The sequence below is a fragment of the Cavia porcellus genome, unplaced genomic scaffold (assembly GCF_034190915.1).
Source record: "Cavia porcellus strain 051 isolate PalLab524CR breed Dunkin Hartley unplaced genomic scaffold, mCavPor4.1 scaffold_22, whole genome shotgun sequence".
NCBI lineage: Eukaryota > Metazoa > Chordata > Mammalia > Rodentia > Caviidae > Cavia > Cavia porcellus.
The window spans coordinates 16,303,091-16,319,623 of record NW_026947505.1 but is presented as its reverse complement, the minus strand read 5'-3'; the positions used below and the strand labels follow the sequence as shown (position 1 = coordinate 16,319,623).

At 41.6% G+C, this 16,533-nt stretch overlaps 1 protein-coding gene across 7 annotated transcripts in view; it reads left to right on the top strand.

The window, feature by feature from the left end:
• Akap7 (A-kinase anchoring protein 7) overlaps window positions 1-16,533 on the top strand; it is a 115,917-nt gene that overhangs the window by 91,687 nt on the left and 7,697 nt on the right. The window lies entirely within an intron of this gene.

Sequence of the window (16,533 nt, the reverse complement as noted above, 5' to 3'; positions counted from 1 at the left end):
GACCTGTTTAACTTTGGCCATGCTTAACATGCCAAGTCGTCCATTGAACTTTTGGAACAAACTTCAAATCATAAAGAAACGTAAAAGACTCTGTGCCCTGTGGTGGAGAAGTGGGTTTTGGAGATAGACTCAGTGTATAGTTTTGGTTCTAATGTTTATTATTTAACTTCTCTAAGTTCTGTACCCTCCTCTTAAGAAGTTTCTGTTGTGAAAAACATTCATAAAGTAACACTGGCTTGGCATAAAATAGATTTAGTAAATACAATGTTTCTGGAACACATAAAGAGTGTGTTAATACCACAATACCGTAGGGGCACCTTGGAAGCAGCTTGGCAGGACTGGTGGTTTCATTTCCATCTTACTTGGCAGGGGAAATCAAGAACTTTGCATTTCAGACTTCAGTTGTCAAGTAGGTTGCAACATTAGCCCTCACAGCATCTGTCCTTTTGGGGGACTCGCTCCCCCTTTTCTTGGGGTTTCGGCTATCATAATGCTTTGCTTCCTGTGCTAGGAAAGACATGCAGTCCAGGCAAAGTCAACCACAGTCTTCTTTAAGATTTGATAGGAGGTCATTTTAGTAATGAATCTAGTGCCAGACAGAAGAGCCTAGGGAAGCAGAGGGAAGAGATGCTTTCAGTGACGTTTTCCCACCTGGGTTGAGCTGTGTCCAAGAATTCTGTCTACTCAAAGCAGTAGATCCCCTTTTTTGCTTAACTTGGTTGGGTTAAGCTTTTTCATCTGTAACCAGAGCCTTTGGCTGTTACTCTGGGGAACTCTCAATGTGTGTAAGTAGGAATAAAACCCTGTGCTGACTTCTAAAGTGACTGTGGCTGTCCAATTAATACATGCTGAGTGTTGCAGAAAAATATAATCACCTACACTTATTACACGCAAAGCTCCAGGTTATATGCTGGAGCAAGTATTACCAAAAAAAGTGAAAGCTCTCTGATGTCTTTTCTACTTAAGTTGCAGTGAGATTTAGCCCTGTGTGAGAACTGCCGCAGAGAGTATTTCGTGTGTGCTACAATTAGTATTGTGGCACCTGGCACACTCAGAAGGCTCCAGGCCAGGTGTTCTGGAAGATACAGTGAGAAATAACACATGGTCCTTGTTGAAATTAAAAAGATTTTTTTTTCTTGACTTTTTAAAGAAAATTGTGTTGAATCCCAAGCTTTGTTGTCCTCTGAACAGAAGAAGCCAAAGGAAAGGACCTTAGTGCTTTGGTCTAACAAGCAAAGCCACACCCTTTACACACTTGCAGAGTTTTATAGCTAAGTCATTCAGTCCAGTGGGAGCCAGTTAATGACCACCAAGATTGCAGTTATCACGAGCTCCTGTCCCAGGACGGGTTTACAACTTGACATGAACAAACGCAATTTCTACAGCACACGTTTTAGCAAGTAAAACATTCATAATGTCAAAGTTACAGGTTAACAGAGCTCAGAGCTATGAAAACAAATGTTTTAGTTACGTGGGAAAGTTCTTTGCCATTAGCAAATGGTCATAGACAAAACCCAAGCTGTGTGATAAAAGGAAGACTAAGTGTAGTTTGAATTGAGACATAGTGTTAATTTTATCACAAGCAAAATCAGATATTTGAAGCTTATAATTTATTTCTACACACTCTAAAACTTAAGAATGTAGTCAAGGACATTTATGAACATAAGAAAGGTGTGAAAAATTACAATATCGAGATAGTGATGTACAAACAGGATGCTTGGAGTGAAAGGAGAGGTTTCTCATTCCCAAGGGAAACAGAGGCCACCAGTTGGGAATGCTGTTGGGGGAGGGGAGAAGGAGGCAGGCGGAACAGGGTGACCCACTTTTAGTTACCATTTCAGAAACCAACTCCAGCCCTACTCTTTGTGGCCATGTGGTCATAGTTAGCATTTGCTGTGTGAATGACATTAAGCTTCAACTGGATGTCTCCTTGTGACACTTAGGGAACAAAAATAAAATTCATATTTTCTAGGCATTTTAAATGTTCAGCTGAAGTTAGCTGCAAGGTCACTGTTCTGAGTGGTTTGTGGTACCTAGTAACCTGGCAAGCTGTTGATTTGTTAATCTAGGACTCTCGCTAGGTTTATGGTATTCAAACCCTACTGAGCTCTGACAATCCAGATGCGTCCTTAGGGAAGCCAGGGAGGAGAGGAGTTCAGAAGCTGCATCACAGGAAGAAAGCTTGGCTAAGATGGGAGAAGACAGGGAATTCCTTGTCTTAAAGATTTTCTAACGTGCCCAAGAATTACTCTGCATGGTTAACAGGAGGCACCTTGAGGACAGTTGATATTAGCTGTGACACATTTTCTGTTAGTTCCTTTAGAACTCAGATGGTAAAGATTCATTAACCCAGTAATGTGTTAGTGATATTTGGAATAAATTTTGTTTTACACAATGCAAACATTGGAGTCTTGAAGTTATCCAAGTAAAATTTCACATTGATAATTCATAATATATTGCCTAAGGAGGATCTTTAAGGCAGGATTGTCAAACTGTTTTAAGCCACCATACTCTTTAAATAGAAGACCAAAGTTTTTAAAGAAAAAACATGTTTTTTATTAGTTCTTGATTTTGAGTAATTGTTAAATGATTGTTTCAAATTAGCACTTTTGGAATCTGCAAACTTGTTTTAAAATAATGGAATAATATATGATTTGGGCCTTTGTATAGGTACGTTGTTGTATAACCTGTGCAGCACGTGTAATGCTGGTAGTAGAACCTGGAGTAGGAACAGCTTCGGCTAATTATCAGTGAATCAGTGAGTCCAAGAATAACAAGCCAAGGTGTGTTGCCTGCTCTGTGTTTACTTTAGTGAGTAAAAGTGTGTTAACCATCGTTCTGTTGCTGAGACAAAATATTGATTCATACAAATTAAAAAGAGAGGATTTATTTTGGTTTACCATTTCAGAGGGTGCAGTCCACAGTTAGCTGGCTCTCTTGTTTTTAATGCCTGTAGCAAGGCATAAAGATCATAATAAAAGCCATGTTGGAGGAAAGATACTTACCCCAGGGTGCCACAAAACAGAGAAAGTAGAAAGGAGCCAGAGAACAGTTATATCCTTCAAAGCTCCTCTGGGTGACCTCCTTCCTTAGGGGGCCGCTCCCTAGTAATCCATTCATCTGTTCAGGATCGGCCCATTGAGCTCAGTAACCACAACCTAGTTACTTTCCAAGCCCCACCTCTGAACACGTGAGACACGGGAGACATTTTTGTTCCAGAACATACCTAAAAGTATTATGTCCACATTTAGATTTATTTTAACTTTTTCTAACATGGCAAATTGAAGATAAAAATTCATTGAGATGCCATTGTGTGCTCAGTACTATATGTATGTAACCTTTCAGTGTAAAATTAGACTTACAAATGTATAGGTTTTATAGAATATAAAAGTGTATAGGTAAGATTACAAGCAATTTGAATATTAGAAAGCATAATCACAAAATTATGAGGAAATTCTTGAAATATGCAGTTTCTTTATAAAAATTTCAACCTTGTAGCTGCTCTTCACTATGCCCTTTGTTTCTGTCATCTGGGACAGATACATTCTAATTAAGACACTGTGGACAGAGGATGGTACAGAAACAGTTCGGACCAGTTAGGGTCCAACCCAGAATACAGGAACTACAGCGGTTATTTTAACAGAGAAAATTTAATTTAGGGAATTAGTTAGATTATAGAAGCATAAAGGGTCAAAAGGCAAGGCTGAGAAAATTGAGGAGGCTGAGTAACTTCCAGGCTGGGGTAATCTGTGGAACGGAAGGGTCCCACGTAGCCAGGAGTCAGACCTTTGAGAGGGGTTCCCGCCCCCACCTGAGTGCCCAAGGGGTGCAGAAAAGGGACCCGGAAGCTGGATTTACAGCCTCTGAAGGTGCAGCGCCAGCCAGCCTTGCTGTTATCTCTGAGGGCACGCAGTGAGCTGGCTGTAAGAGGGAGGGAAAGAATGAAATCTGGGATCCACTGTCCTGGGAGCCCAGAGCCAGGGCTTCTCTCCCCCAGAGAGAAGGACCTTGGTGGGAACGTGAGCAGATCGTGAGGGCAGGTTCCTTTCCTCTGTCCAGCTGTCAGTTTACCCCTCCGAAAGAAGCCCGTTTGCTTAGCCCCAGCCTCGCTGTCATAAATCTGAGTAAGGAAAGGCGGAGCTGGACTGAGAGACAGTGGTTTACTAACCAGCCTGGAGTTGTTGGCTGTGCTTTCATAGCAACTTGTTTTCTTTGTTCCAGAGTAAGCCCTTAGCTGATGACAGTTGCTGTTTCTTATTTCATGGTGTCAAAAGTAACAGCCATATCAAGTAACAGTGTTTTTTGTAAACTATAGAATTCTATAAATTTTTAAAGGTATATGAAATTATGATTATTTTAAAGGAAATAAAGTTTGAAAAACTCATCGGATGATACTTCAAGGAAAACCCTCACTCAGATCAGTTTAACAAACTTAAGGAGAACAAAGTATTTAAAAACTAATCCATCAACAAGTCATGAATATTGTCTAAGAACAGTTTACTCCTTCTGAGTTTGTTGGGCGTGTGTTCTGTGCTCTTACCCATGCTGTGTGCTTGGGGAAGTGGACACTGATTCCACATTGATGATGGTGTCTGTCAGGTTCTGACCTAGGGACGGGCTAGTGAATAAGGGGAGGAGTTAAGCCTGCAACGTTGAGTAATGTAGGAGAGCTAAGCTACCCTCGTCCTCCAGGAATAAAGGGGAGTGAAGGCTCGGGTGCCAGTGACTGGAAGAATCTGAGAAATTCTGAGAAATTGCCTGGGTGCTCTCAGAACAGAAGTAGAGAAGAGCAGTGGAAAGTCAAGGTGGTTACAGTGTAGATGTCAGGATTCACACACACCACTGAAAATTTATTGTTTTCACTAGAGAATACATCGGCTCCCATGTACAAGCAGGAGAACAGGTCCTTGAGCCTGACTCAGGGGCAGTGCCCTGTCCATGTCCTCTTCTGTCTTCTGTCACGTGGTCAGCTGTAGCAGAAACAGTGTTATCACCCTCTCCGGCCTCTCCCTGTGATAGGGGTGCAGCATGCAGCACCCTTCCGGGGACGGGACGTTCCTGCGGCTCCACATTGAGTAGAATGTGTTCCTCTCCTACTTCCTGTACATAAGATCGCAGAAAAGGCTTAGGTTGTAAGCTGTCCAACTGGCGAGGGCACTAAACCACAGAACCAAAGACATTGCATTTCTGGATTACAGTACAAAACGCCTTCGTGTACTCACCAAAGCACTGTGTAGTGGTTGTTTACAAACAATGTAATGAAATTGAACATTTTTTCATATATTCATTTGCTGTTTGTATTTCTTCATCTGAGAAGTGCATATTCATCTCAGGAGCCCATTTTTGCATGCAGCCTTTGAGTTTGGGGGATCTGATTTTTTACTTATACGTAAATGGATGCAACTTGAGACCATACTCAGAAGTGAAATTAATCAGACTCACATGTGTAAACATCTACTGTCTCCCTGGTGTGAGAAACTAAAAGAGTAAATAAGGACCAACATGTACAGTAGATATTTTGAAATGGGAAGAAATTGTTCAACAGGAAAGAGGAACTAGGGTGTGGAGGAAGGGAGGAAGGAAGGAAGGGCAAAGGAAAAAACAAATACATGATAGTTATATTCCTAGTTTCTTTTAATTCATCAAAAAGAAAGGTTTGTGCTAATATCATCTGGCAAATCTTTTGTGCTCACGTCTTGTGCTCTGAGGAACAACTTTGTGTATAACAATATGCAGTGTATTAACTACCATTATTCTGTTATGAAATTTTTATTTTTTTTCCCTTAAAAAAAGGTAACAATGCAGTGTCTTCAGGACAGAGCACTTGTAAACACCTCCCCTGAGGTGACCTGGGCCAGGAGCAGCTTTGGATGGGCAGCTCCTCTGGAAGCATCCCAGATGCAAGAGGGCTGGCATCCTGAGGAGAGGGGTTAGAGGGGTGATTGCTCACTTAGGAAAACAGGAGCCCTGTGCAGCCGGGGAGCAGCCTTGTGAGCCGCGAGGGTCCAGAGGTGCTCTTTGGACTCTTGAGGCTGAGAGCCCTTCTGCTTCCTCTTTCAGGCTGAGTCCTGGGAAGCTGGGCACCAGTTCATTGCTCTTAGTCTCTTTCCCTCTGTAGTCCGAGTTTCCCTCTGTTCTTTACTTGCTATTGTACTCTGTGGTGTTTGTTGGTCCTGATTTTTATTTTCTTACTTACAGTGTACCTTTTGCTGTATTTTATGCTATTAATTACATCACATCTTTTGAGGATTTGAAAAGAAAAGAGTGGATGCCTAAAGAAGCCCTGTAACTCAAGTATATAATGATCGTGAGGAAACCGAGAGCAAAGCTGAGCTGAGCCATTGCAGACACACATTCCTGAGTAGGTATTTCTTCGAAGTTGCACATAAACCGAGCTGGATGTGATTTTTTTTTTCAACACCACATGTTTCAGTGTGGTGCATCTAGAAATCTAAAACCATCTGTATATCTCACTGTTTCAGGTGCAGTCTGTTCTTTTGTCTGCCGGAAGCCTTTTGCAAGATTCATTAGCGATAGCTCTTCCCTTTACCTGTGATGGGACATCATTAGTTGCAAAAGAATACAAATGTGAGCTGTGTAGAACAGTACATGAATTTTGGGCTTGCAGTGACTGCAACATTGTTTCCAAAAATAGTTCCCTCTTCTACACTAAGCTCTGGGCTAGGTGTTTGTATTACTTTAATTTTGGTAGAAGTCCTTTGGTCTGGCTTAAGATAAAGAGAATGACTCATAGAATCCCTGAACGGTTTTCACAGGGATGCAGAGCTAGGGAGTCCTGGAGTTAGGATTGCAGCCCAGGGATTCTGACTCAGTGACTCTGGAGGAAGCAGTGTAGATATTTTCTGGCTTGAATTCTTACTTTACAGTGAAATATTATAGAAGGTATCATAGCTGTGTGTATACACATCATTGTCAGATATGGAAAGCTTTATGGAATCATGACAAAAGTATGATGTTTTGGAGCCATGTAGGCCTAATTTGAGTTCCAAATTTGGCAGTTTTTAGTTCCATAGACTTGAGCAAGTCTCCTGGCTCTTTTCGTCTTTGGTTTTCTCATGTATATAGTGGTGATATTAATTATAAACTTTTAACCTAATCATGCACGGAAAAAAACCAGATATATAACAGATGCTTACTGCAAGGTAGGTTTCTCCTTCTCCTCCGTCTCATTCTTCTTCTTCTTCTTATTATTATTATTATTAAGAGAATCGATCAGACAGTTGTCATGCATAATAAAATGTTTCATATTGGAAAATACGAGTTATGCAGAGTTTTGTGTCAGCATGCAGGGCGATGGGAACAGCTGGTCATCGAGGAATGCAGCTGCTTAGCTCCAGACACTCTGAGTAGTGGGCTGGACCCTGGTCTACTCCTCAGGGAGGAAGATGAGGCACTGTAGGGGACACATCTGAGAGTGTCTCTGATCTCCTTCTGGGATCATTCTCGTGCCCTCCTTTCTCAAGCTTGCGTTTAGAGTAGAGGAGTCCAGTCTGTTTCTTATACCCCCTGGCACCATACTTGTTCATTTCTTATTAACATCCGAAACTCTTTGCCTGGCAAGGGTTCTTCCCTACTTAGAGAACAAGAACTCAAGGAGCAAATAGCAACTGGTGGACCAAATTCATGTACACCGCACGCTACCAGAGGATTAATTTTCTTCAGTAAGGGTTCACATATTCAGAATCTCTTAGGAACAATAGATATCTCTCCAAAAGAACTTTAAATTACTTGGTGTTTGTGTATAGCCTCTAGTAAATTTTGAGAGAAAAGAAAAATATATCCTAAATTCTATTCTTTAATCATTCTTCCTGAAACTAAAGCAGTAAGTTTATGAATTCACAAGACTAGTTTTTAAGTATGCTGTGTTTCTTTACGCATTTTTATTATGAACCCAGAAAAGATGGTACGGGTGATTTCTTTATCTTGGGTTTGTTTTACTGATTGTCTGATCTTGAAGTTCTCCTTAGCATTGCACATTCTCTATTTGATTTATTATTATTGTTTTTATAATGCCCAGTGGAATTTGTCCACGGATTGATCATAAACACATACACTGTTCAAAATACTTTTATCTGGATTGTCATAGTCACACTTTAAAAATTGGGTTTTATTAACTATCAAAAGGAAAACAAAAACCAGTGGCCATTTAACTTATTTTAGGTGTTTGCTACTGAGTAATTAGATTTTAAAAATTTGCAAAGTAATATGCATTCTGTACACTTGGCTAGAAACAGTTTGAGTTAAAGAGCTAATTTTGAAGAAATTTTACAGGTGTTACTTAAATATTGTGTAAGTGTATTTGCATCTCACTGACTGTCTGGTACTAGGCTGGACACCAGGGCCTTTGCACTGAGTGGCATCTCCAGTCCTGAGCCAGCGTCCTGCTATCACCCAGTTGTTCCAGCTGGACTCACACTTGCACTCCGTTTGCCAGAGTCTCTCAGTGGGTTGGAATAATGGCTCCATTCTGTGATCTTTTAAAGCATTTATGGGTTCTTTATCAGCTTGAAGCTTATAGTTTAGTCTCTCTCTTTAAGCTTAATGACTACTTATTTGCATCAAACTTAAATCAAAATTAGAAAAATTGCTGGTCAGTGGCCCATCTGAAGTGTCATCTGTTTAAATAATAGTATTGACTCACACTTATATTTGTAAACCTTAGCACTGGATTTTCCTTAGTATTGTATCTCATGAATTGAAATAAGGCATTTCTTGAAAAGAAGCCTCAACACTTCCATGTATCTCAGAATATGGAAATGTAATTTGACTGCTAATGGGTACTGAAGAAATACATGATGTTCACACTCCTAAGCAGGTCTTTCGAGAGCCTCTGCATACATTTCCAGCACCAGCAGTCTCCTCCTCTCGCCCCATCCATCGTCACTTTACACTACAGAGAATTTGTCATCACACAAACCGGCCAAGCTGCTGTCACTTCCCTGTCGTGCCGTTGCTACCCTGGCCCACCTGAGAAACACCTACCCATTGTACGAGATCTGACTCAAGCACCTTCTCTTCCGTGACACAGTTTTAGATTTTTTCCCAGATAGCCTTGACCAGTCTTTATTTGTGTCCTACTCTACACTGTACATCTTTACTTCCAAGCATTGAGATATTTCATTTTATTTTTTACCATGCTTCTAATGAATTTTAGGTTTCCTGAAGGCAGGTTTGTGCTGTGCTTATTTCTGTTTTCATAGCACGGTGTGTGTCCTAAATGGAGAATGCTCAGTAGATGTCTGTGGAAGGAAAAATGCAAGAAATTGTATAGCATCAATCAGCATTCATTATTTAGTATTGAAATTTTGCAAATGAAATCTCCTAAATGTTTTGTGTTTCAATCATTAAATTATGTGGTATTACTTCAATTGTATCTTCTTTTTCCCAGGACAAGAATGAATTTTATCTTGGGAATGGGTGTCCTGGTTGACTGATTTCTAGTGAGAGAACAGCTAATTCTCATCACCACTGCTATGTGATTGTATAATTTGTGCAACCTCAGGAGTTTCATTTCTTCATTGCAAAAGGGAAACATGAAATTTATTTCACTTTATGAGGTGCGTTGTGTATGCTGTTTCCAAAAGCTCTCTGAAGAGTGTGAAGGGTGATCAAATGAATGACAGGGTCTGCTCCTGTTATTATATTAGTGACAAACATCGTGGGAACTTTCTCAGCCCATAGTTCCTCTTGATCATATGCGTCCTTATTGCTTATAAAGAAATAAAGTGACATCTGCCATGATGATTTATGTCACTTAGATTGATGGCAATATTTATTTTGCTGACCTATCTTGGTGAACATAGCCTTTAGAACAGAAAAGTAACCTTTATGTCTGCTTGAATCAACCAGGCTAGAGTATCAGCCTAGAAAGAAAAGTGTGCAATATCATGAGCAGGGGTGTTGGCCACATAAGTGAAAATGAATTCCAGCTAGTCAGGCTATTCTCTTAAAATAGATGACAATAATTACATGCAAAAATATTTTTAAGATGCTAAGCAGCATTTCATTTTTCATCCTCCTTGTTTTCCTGCAAGTGAAAAGTATGATTATCTGAAGATTTAAGCTTGTTACATGATGGAAATTGTGTTTCTTCTTTGTTGTGAAATATTTTTTAATGCCAGGTATATGTCTGTTGATCTTCCTGTGGACCAGGGCTTGTGTTTGACATGTCCGCCTCTCTTATCATGACTCAGAGTTGCATCTGAATCCATTTTGCATGAAATGACTCAGGGTGATCTAGAGCTACATGTCAGAGCTATTGAAAAGTTCCCGTGTTCTTCCCTGAGCAGATACAGAAACTAAAATTCAGGGAGGAAAGTACTGTGGTTTCTTCATAACAGAGAATAATCTATGCTATGGAACATCAGGTGGGAGCCTACACATAACACCACGCAAAACAGCAGAACAAACCGCGGTGAGCACAGGGTCCCTCAGAACTAGATTTCAATAACAGAATGATGGCTCACTTGTCAATCATCGTGCTGGGTGCCAATTTAGTTTATACTCTGAGCAGATTGGAGCAGATGATGCGCCTGCTACCGTGAAGGAGAAAAGTGAAAAAAAAAAAGAATCTGTGTCTTATTCGTGCTCAGAAGCCACCCGTCTATTTTATGGAAATATTTTGATATTGAGCAACACAAAAATATGATTCAGAAGGAAAGCAACTGGGAGTGTGAGGCCTGCAGCTGGGAGAGATTACAGATACTGCAGTTGAGATGCGTCTTAAAACAGGAGCAGAGCTTCACCGGTACAGCCGGCCAACAGAGCGTGACAAAGCAGGGTTCCACATGGAGGTTTGCGGGCGTGTTCTTTACCGGTTACTCCGTCTGCAGCACAGAACAGGCTACGGGGAGGCACATCTAGAAATCTGACATGCTGTAATTGACTTTCTTATTATCCAGTCTCTCCCAAGTAATCTTCTTTGTTCTGTAATCTACTTTGATACTGATTCTTTGGTTTTCTTTTGATTAGCATTGGCATCAGGCATGTTTTTCTGCCCTTTCCCTTTAACCTTTATCTTTATGTTTGAAGCAGACTTTTTAAAAAGTAGACATCATGGTTGAGTGTTGCTTTACAATCTCACTTTTAGTTGGTGAGTTTAGACCATTTTGTTTTATGTGATTGTCAGTGTGGGTGAGTTTAAATCCACTACTTTGCTAGTTGCTTTCTACTTCCTATCTATTCTGTGCTCTTCCTCATTTCTGCCTCTGAGTGTGTGCATGAGTATCTGTGTGTGCACGCGTCAGTATGTGCATGTGTGTGTGCATATGTTTGCGTGTGTGTGTGCGTGCACGTGTGGTGCAATGGAGATCACACTCAGGGCCTCGTGCCCGCCAGCAAGTGCTGTAATGGAGCCATACACCAAGGCCCTACTGCCTTATTTTGTATTAAGTTTTATAATTCGAGCTTTTCTCCATGCTTGGCTCATTTGCTGTTCCTCTTTTTAATTTTTACAGTAGTGGTTGCTATAGGGTTTTAAAATACACATTTTGTGTTTTCAAGGAGTGTGCTACTTCCTGTTTAACTTAGGAGCCCTGTTCCCCTTCCTAGTCTTTTTGGTATTGTTACTGTGTGTTTTATTTCTGCATATTTTTATAAACCTTATGTAAAACTTATTTCTCCCTTAAAGAAAGTAGGAATGAGAAAAGGCCAGGTGTGGTGGCACAGGCGTATAATGCTTCCCTGAAGAAGCACCTCAGATTCAAGACCAGCCTGAGCTACATAGTGAAACCCTGTCTCAAAACAATGAAAGAAGGAAACAAAGGAGAAAAGGAAAGGAAAGGAAAGAAAAAAAAAAAAGGTCTTTTTTACCTATTTATGTACAGTTCTTAGTTACCTTCTTGTGTTTGACTACACGTAAGTTTCCCTCTGGTATAATTCTCCTTGTCCCTGAAAAACTTCCTTTAACGTTGCTTCCAGTGCTGGCCCGCTGGTGTGCATTCACTCAGACTTTGATATCTGAAAGGAAAAAGCCTTCATCATCATTTTTGAAATACACTATTTTGTGGGGCTAAGAATTTTATGTTACCTGTATTTATCTTGTATTAATATGGTATATTCTTTTGTTTTTCACTTTGCTTCTGATGAGTGTGTCTCTGGTTATTTTTGCCACCTTTTGCTCTGTATAAAATGCATCCTTATTTTCTTAGGCTTATTGTTTCCTTGGTGTGATTTGTTTCTTCACCTTTCTTGTACCTGGAGCTTCTCAAGCTTCTTGATTTGGGAGTTTACAGTTTTAATTATATTTCAAGCATTTTGGGTCATTATTTTCTCCTATTTTCCACCACTCTTTCCTCCACATCATCCCCTAATTCAGCTGGCTTCATGGCTCACTATTTCATTTCTTAACTCAGTTCCCTGACTTTCCTACTGCATTTATCATGTTGTAGGCCTTTGCTATTTGTCTTTGCCCTGGATGCTTCTGTTTTGGTCTCTGTCTGATCTCTCACCCATGGTCCATGTATCTATGATAGTAAATTTTCTAGCATATGCGATGCTTTTAAATCCTCCAATAACTGCCTGTTAGCCATCGAATTAAATCAGCTTCCCTAGTTTGGTACCCAGAGCCCCTTGCCTGGACCTGCAGTCAAACCACCCTTTATCTGTGGTCAGCTTTCATTGCTTAGGATGGAGAGCTTGAAGAACGAAAGGATGGAAGGTGTTTTGAGGGGTCAGTGCGTGGCCACATGGTAGCTTCAGGCCTCTGGCAGCACAGTGCATGTTGACAGAAGCATGTGGTAGTGGTTGTTGAGAAGCAAAGAAAGGAAGCCTGAGTCTGAATAACTCCCTGAAGGACACACTTCCAGGGACCTAGCTTCTCTCCCTTAGGCCCCCTCCTTTTTTATTAAAAGAGAGAAAAAACCCCAGAAAAATAAAAAAATAAGCAAAAAACAACAAAATGACAATAACAACAAAAAACAATAGCAATACAGGATTTCAAAACAAGATGACAGGAATTTAACAATGGTTGTTGTATTGCGTATCGTTGCCTTCAGAATAGTTGCTCAGAATACCAGATACAGGCATGCAAGATTGATCAAACAATATGAACGCCCTACCATGATCCGGAGACTGGATTTAACATGTGCCTCTGGAGGGCGTGGACCTTTCAGAGCCAGGCCATGACACTCCCTGGTATCAGACTTTCTTTCCCCCATTCCACCCTCATCGAGCCACAGCTGTCTGAACTCTTTATGCCAATACGATGGACGTTCTTCCAGTTTTCCAAATACGTTGTGCTTTTTCATGACCTGTGCACAATTTCTTACCTTTTTATGCCTCTAAGCTCTCCCTGTTCCCGTCACTCCTGTCCGCATACCTAGAAACGCTTGCTCACTGAGCTGAAATTTACCTTCTCACCCCTTCTCAGCTCCCCGGGCGTACACAGGCCTTAGTGTAGTGCCTAAGCCACTGCTTTTCCAGTCATCATTGTTGGTCTTGCTTCGAGAGTCACTTTAGTGTGGTCAGAGCATATATTTAACTCCTTTTTAAATAATTAGTTAAAACACATAAGTGCTTAATAAAGTATCTTTAAGTAAATGAGTGAGTGGTATTTAGCAGATACTGGGTGTGTTACCTTAAAATACCTCATGTATAAAATACACTGATTCAGTACTACATTCTGAGAAGCTGTCATGTTCCAATGTCAGTGTTAGACATTTTTTATCTTTAATCCTTAAAATGTCAGTGCAGAGTGTATTATTATTCTCACAGTGATCCACTTTGCTTTTGGGAAGTTATAGATGAGGCTGTGCAGGTATAAAAAGGCCAGTGTTAATATGCTTTTTCCTCCTCCTATGCATATGGGGCGTTTTGTCACCTTACTGTCAGTATTTTCCAGGCTTTCCAGTGGGTGAAATGACAGCATGCCATGGTAAGAACACGGCACAGTGTGGGCTGTCGTATGGGCCAGAATGGACGTTGTACATTGATAAAGAGCAGTGTGTAGGACTCATTCAGTGGAAACGAAGATGGGAAGAACTGCCTTCTCGAGAAGCTCCGCAGCTGCGCACAAAGCGCAGGACTCATCCTCAGCGTTAGGGGCTCCCGACGGGGATGCGTGGGTAGCGCTGGCTTCAGCCAGGGCTTGTGGAATGGTGGAAGGAAGTGGAGACTTGGGCAGCCAGAACCAGCTATATTAACAAGCAGCCCGAGGGCTCATAGCCCTTTGTCACAGTGACAGCTTTGGCCCTGGTTGCTTGGATGACACCCAGCCCACTCAGACTGCAGGTCGCACACAGATGAGACCCACTGCTCTTTTGTCTCCTTCAAGGCTGCCCTTGATATTCAGGCTAGCTGCTCCCCCCACCCCAATCTCAGTTTAAAAGTGCTTGGGTGGAGCCTGCATGGTGAGGGGTCTGACTCCTGTGAGCAGTTCCTTTGTGCATGCAGTAGCATCCTTGAATGCTGGATGAAACTCACCAAGCATGCCTCATTTTTTTTTCCCTTTTGAAATTTATGTCCTAAAATAGAGTGGTGCTGTTTTAATTCTGAAATTCTCTGGTGCTTGTTGGGGGTGAGTTTGAGCACTAGGCAAGAGGAGGGGATCTTTATTATAAGAACTGTTTTCTAGGGCAAATCTAAGACCCTCAGCAGCAAAGAATCCAGGCGCAATATCAGTTTAATGTGAGGATTCCTGGCCTGTCCACTGTCACAGAGCACCTGGGGGCAGTGTGTAGAGAAGTACTTGTCATGTGAGATTTTTGATAGCCATAGATCCGTGTGTAGTGATTCTTACCAGGAAGATGAAAGAAAAGATAAGCTTGGTTAAAAAAGAAAAACTCCCCTCAAGAAGAGGATATAGCCGTGTTTCTAGAACAGGAAGTGTGAAATTGTGTAAGTGACGTAAGACATTTAGGAAGCCTTCCTTCAGATGCCAAGTGAGGTTTTGTTTTTTCATTTTAATATTTTTTGTATCTTACAAATAATTCTCTTGATGGTTGCAGGCCTAGAAAACTGGTAGCATTCAGAAATATCACAGTAATTGTTGTTTTCCTGACAGGCTTGTAGTCTTCAATAATTACACAGAGATAACTGTATGAAACGGCTGTCAAAACCCGAAGACTGTATTTAAACATCCATCGTTTTGAGGATTGTTGGTGACCTGGGCATATTTCCTTCAGATGGCTTTGTCTCCCTGGGTCACAAAGCCCAGGTCACTCACGGCCAGGTCAGTGACTGCACGTTTGGAGTAACACCCAAAGGTGCATGGGGTGTTGACAGACAGATCCTTTTTCCTTTAAGCTTGGGCAGACAAAGAGGACTCTCAGGGGTTCGGGACGGGTTGTGTAGGCTTGGTGGAGTGCAGTCAGCCCATTGGCTTAGTCATCTTAACTATTTAGGTGGATTTCTCGTAAGCCATCCCAACAAAGCAGACTTGTTTTTTGGTTATTTTGTTTTTGTTTTCTTTTCTGTTTGAATAACTGTACTGCTTCCGTTTCTCCCTGGACATGGACTCTGGGCAGGACTTCTGTGTCCCAGTTTTCTCTTTTCACTTTTGTTTAACCGTCTTGGAAAGTCCTTTCACTGGGCTCTGTCCTCTGTTCAGCGGGCAGCAGGGACAGCTCCCTCACGGCTGCGCTTCTGTTTGCTGTTTCTCTCTTCATTCATCTTCATCGTCTTTTTCCTTTGTATTTCCTCAGTATGGCGTTGCTGTGATAGAGCTTAGCCTGAAGGCTAGTCATTTGTTAAATGTGTGCCTTCTTGAATGTTCCTGAATCTCTCTGCGTTCCCTCCTCTTGCAGTAATCCAAATGATACGCGTAGCATTTGTGGTGCAATTCGGGATATTAGTTTTGTGATGTGGTGAGAGCTTGGAGCCTCGGGGGCAGCCTGCGGGGGTGCAGAGAGGGTCTGTTTTCCCATGTGAGGCTTTCGGTGGTTGGGGTGCATACTAGTGACGCCTTTTAATTTTTTAATACTCTCTCGTTTTAATTTGGTTGTGCTCCATGTCTTGGTCTTACATCATACTGTAATCAAGATTTCCTTTGTTCCCTTTTTAAAGCAATTTTTTAGGATTTATTCTTCTCAGGACAAATCAGCACCTAGCTGTTGATGGTGGCTGCGTCACCAGCTGGTGTGGGTCTTCGATTTGGTGATAATGGATATTAAACCTGAAATAACAATATGAGTTTAATGGCGAAAGGTTTAATGAAAAGGTAAGAGAAGATGGAAAGGAGCACAGCTCTGACAGACGCAGCCATCCCCAAACAAAGGAACGTGAGAGAAGACAGGACGCAGGTGGAACCGCTGGCCTCCAAGGGGGATCAGAATGGCTGTTCACAAAAGGGAGACCGGTTTAGTGGGCTGCTGTGGTCCTTGGGTCTGGCCAACCATTATCAGTCAGGGTTTGGCAGCCCTGGAGGAGTCCTTGTGGCTTGAAGGTCCATCCTCCTGAGATGTCTGTCACCGCTCAGGGCAGCCTCAGGCCTGTGGGGCTCTGCTGGAGTCCGTAGCCTTCAGCACTGGAGATTTCTGGGTGTAGCTGAATGTCCCTGGAAATCTCTTATCTTAG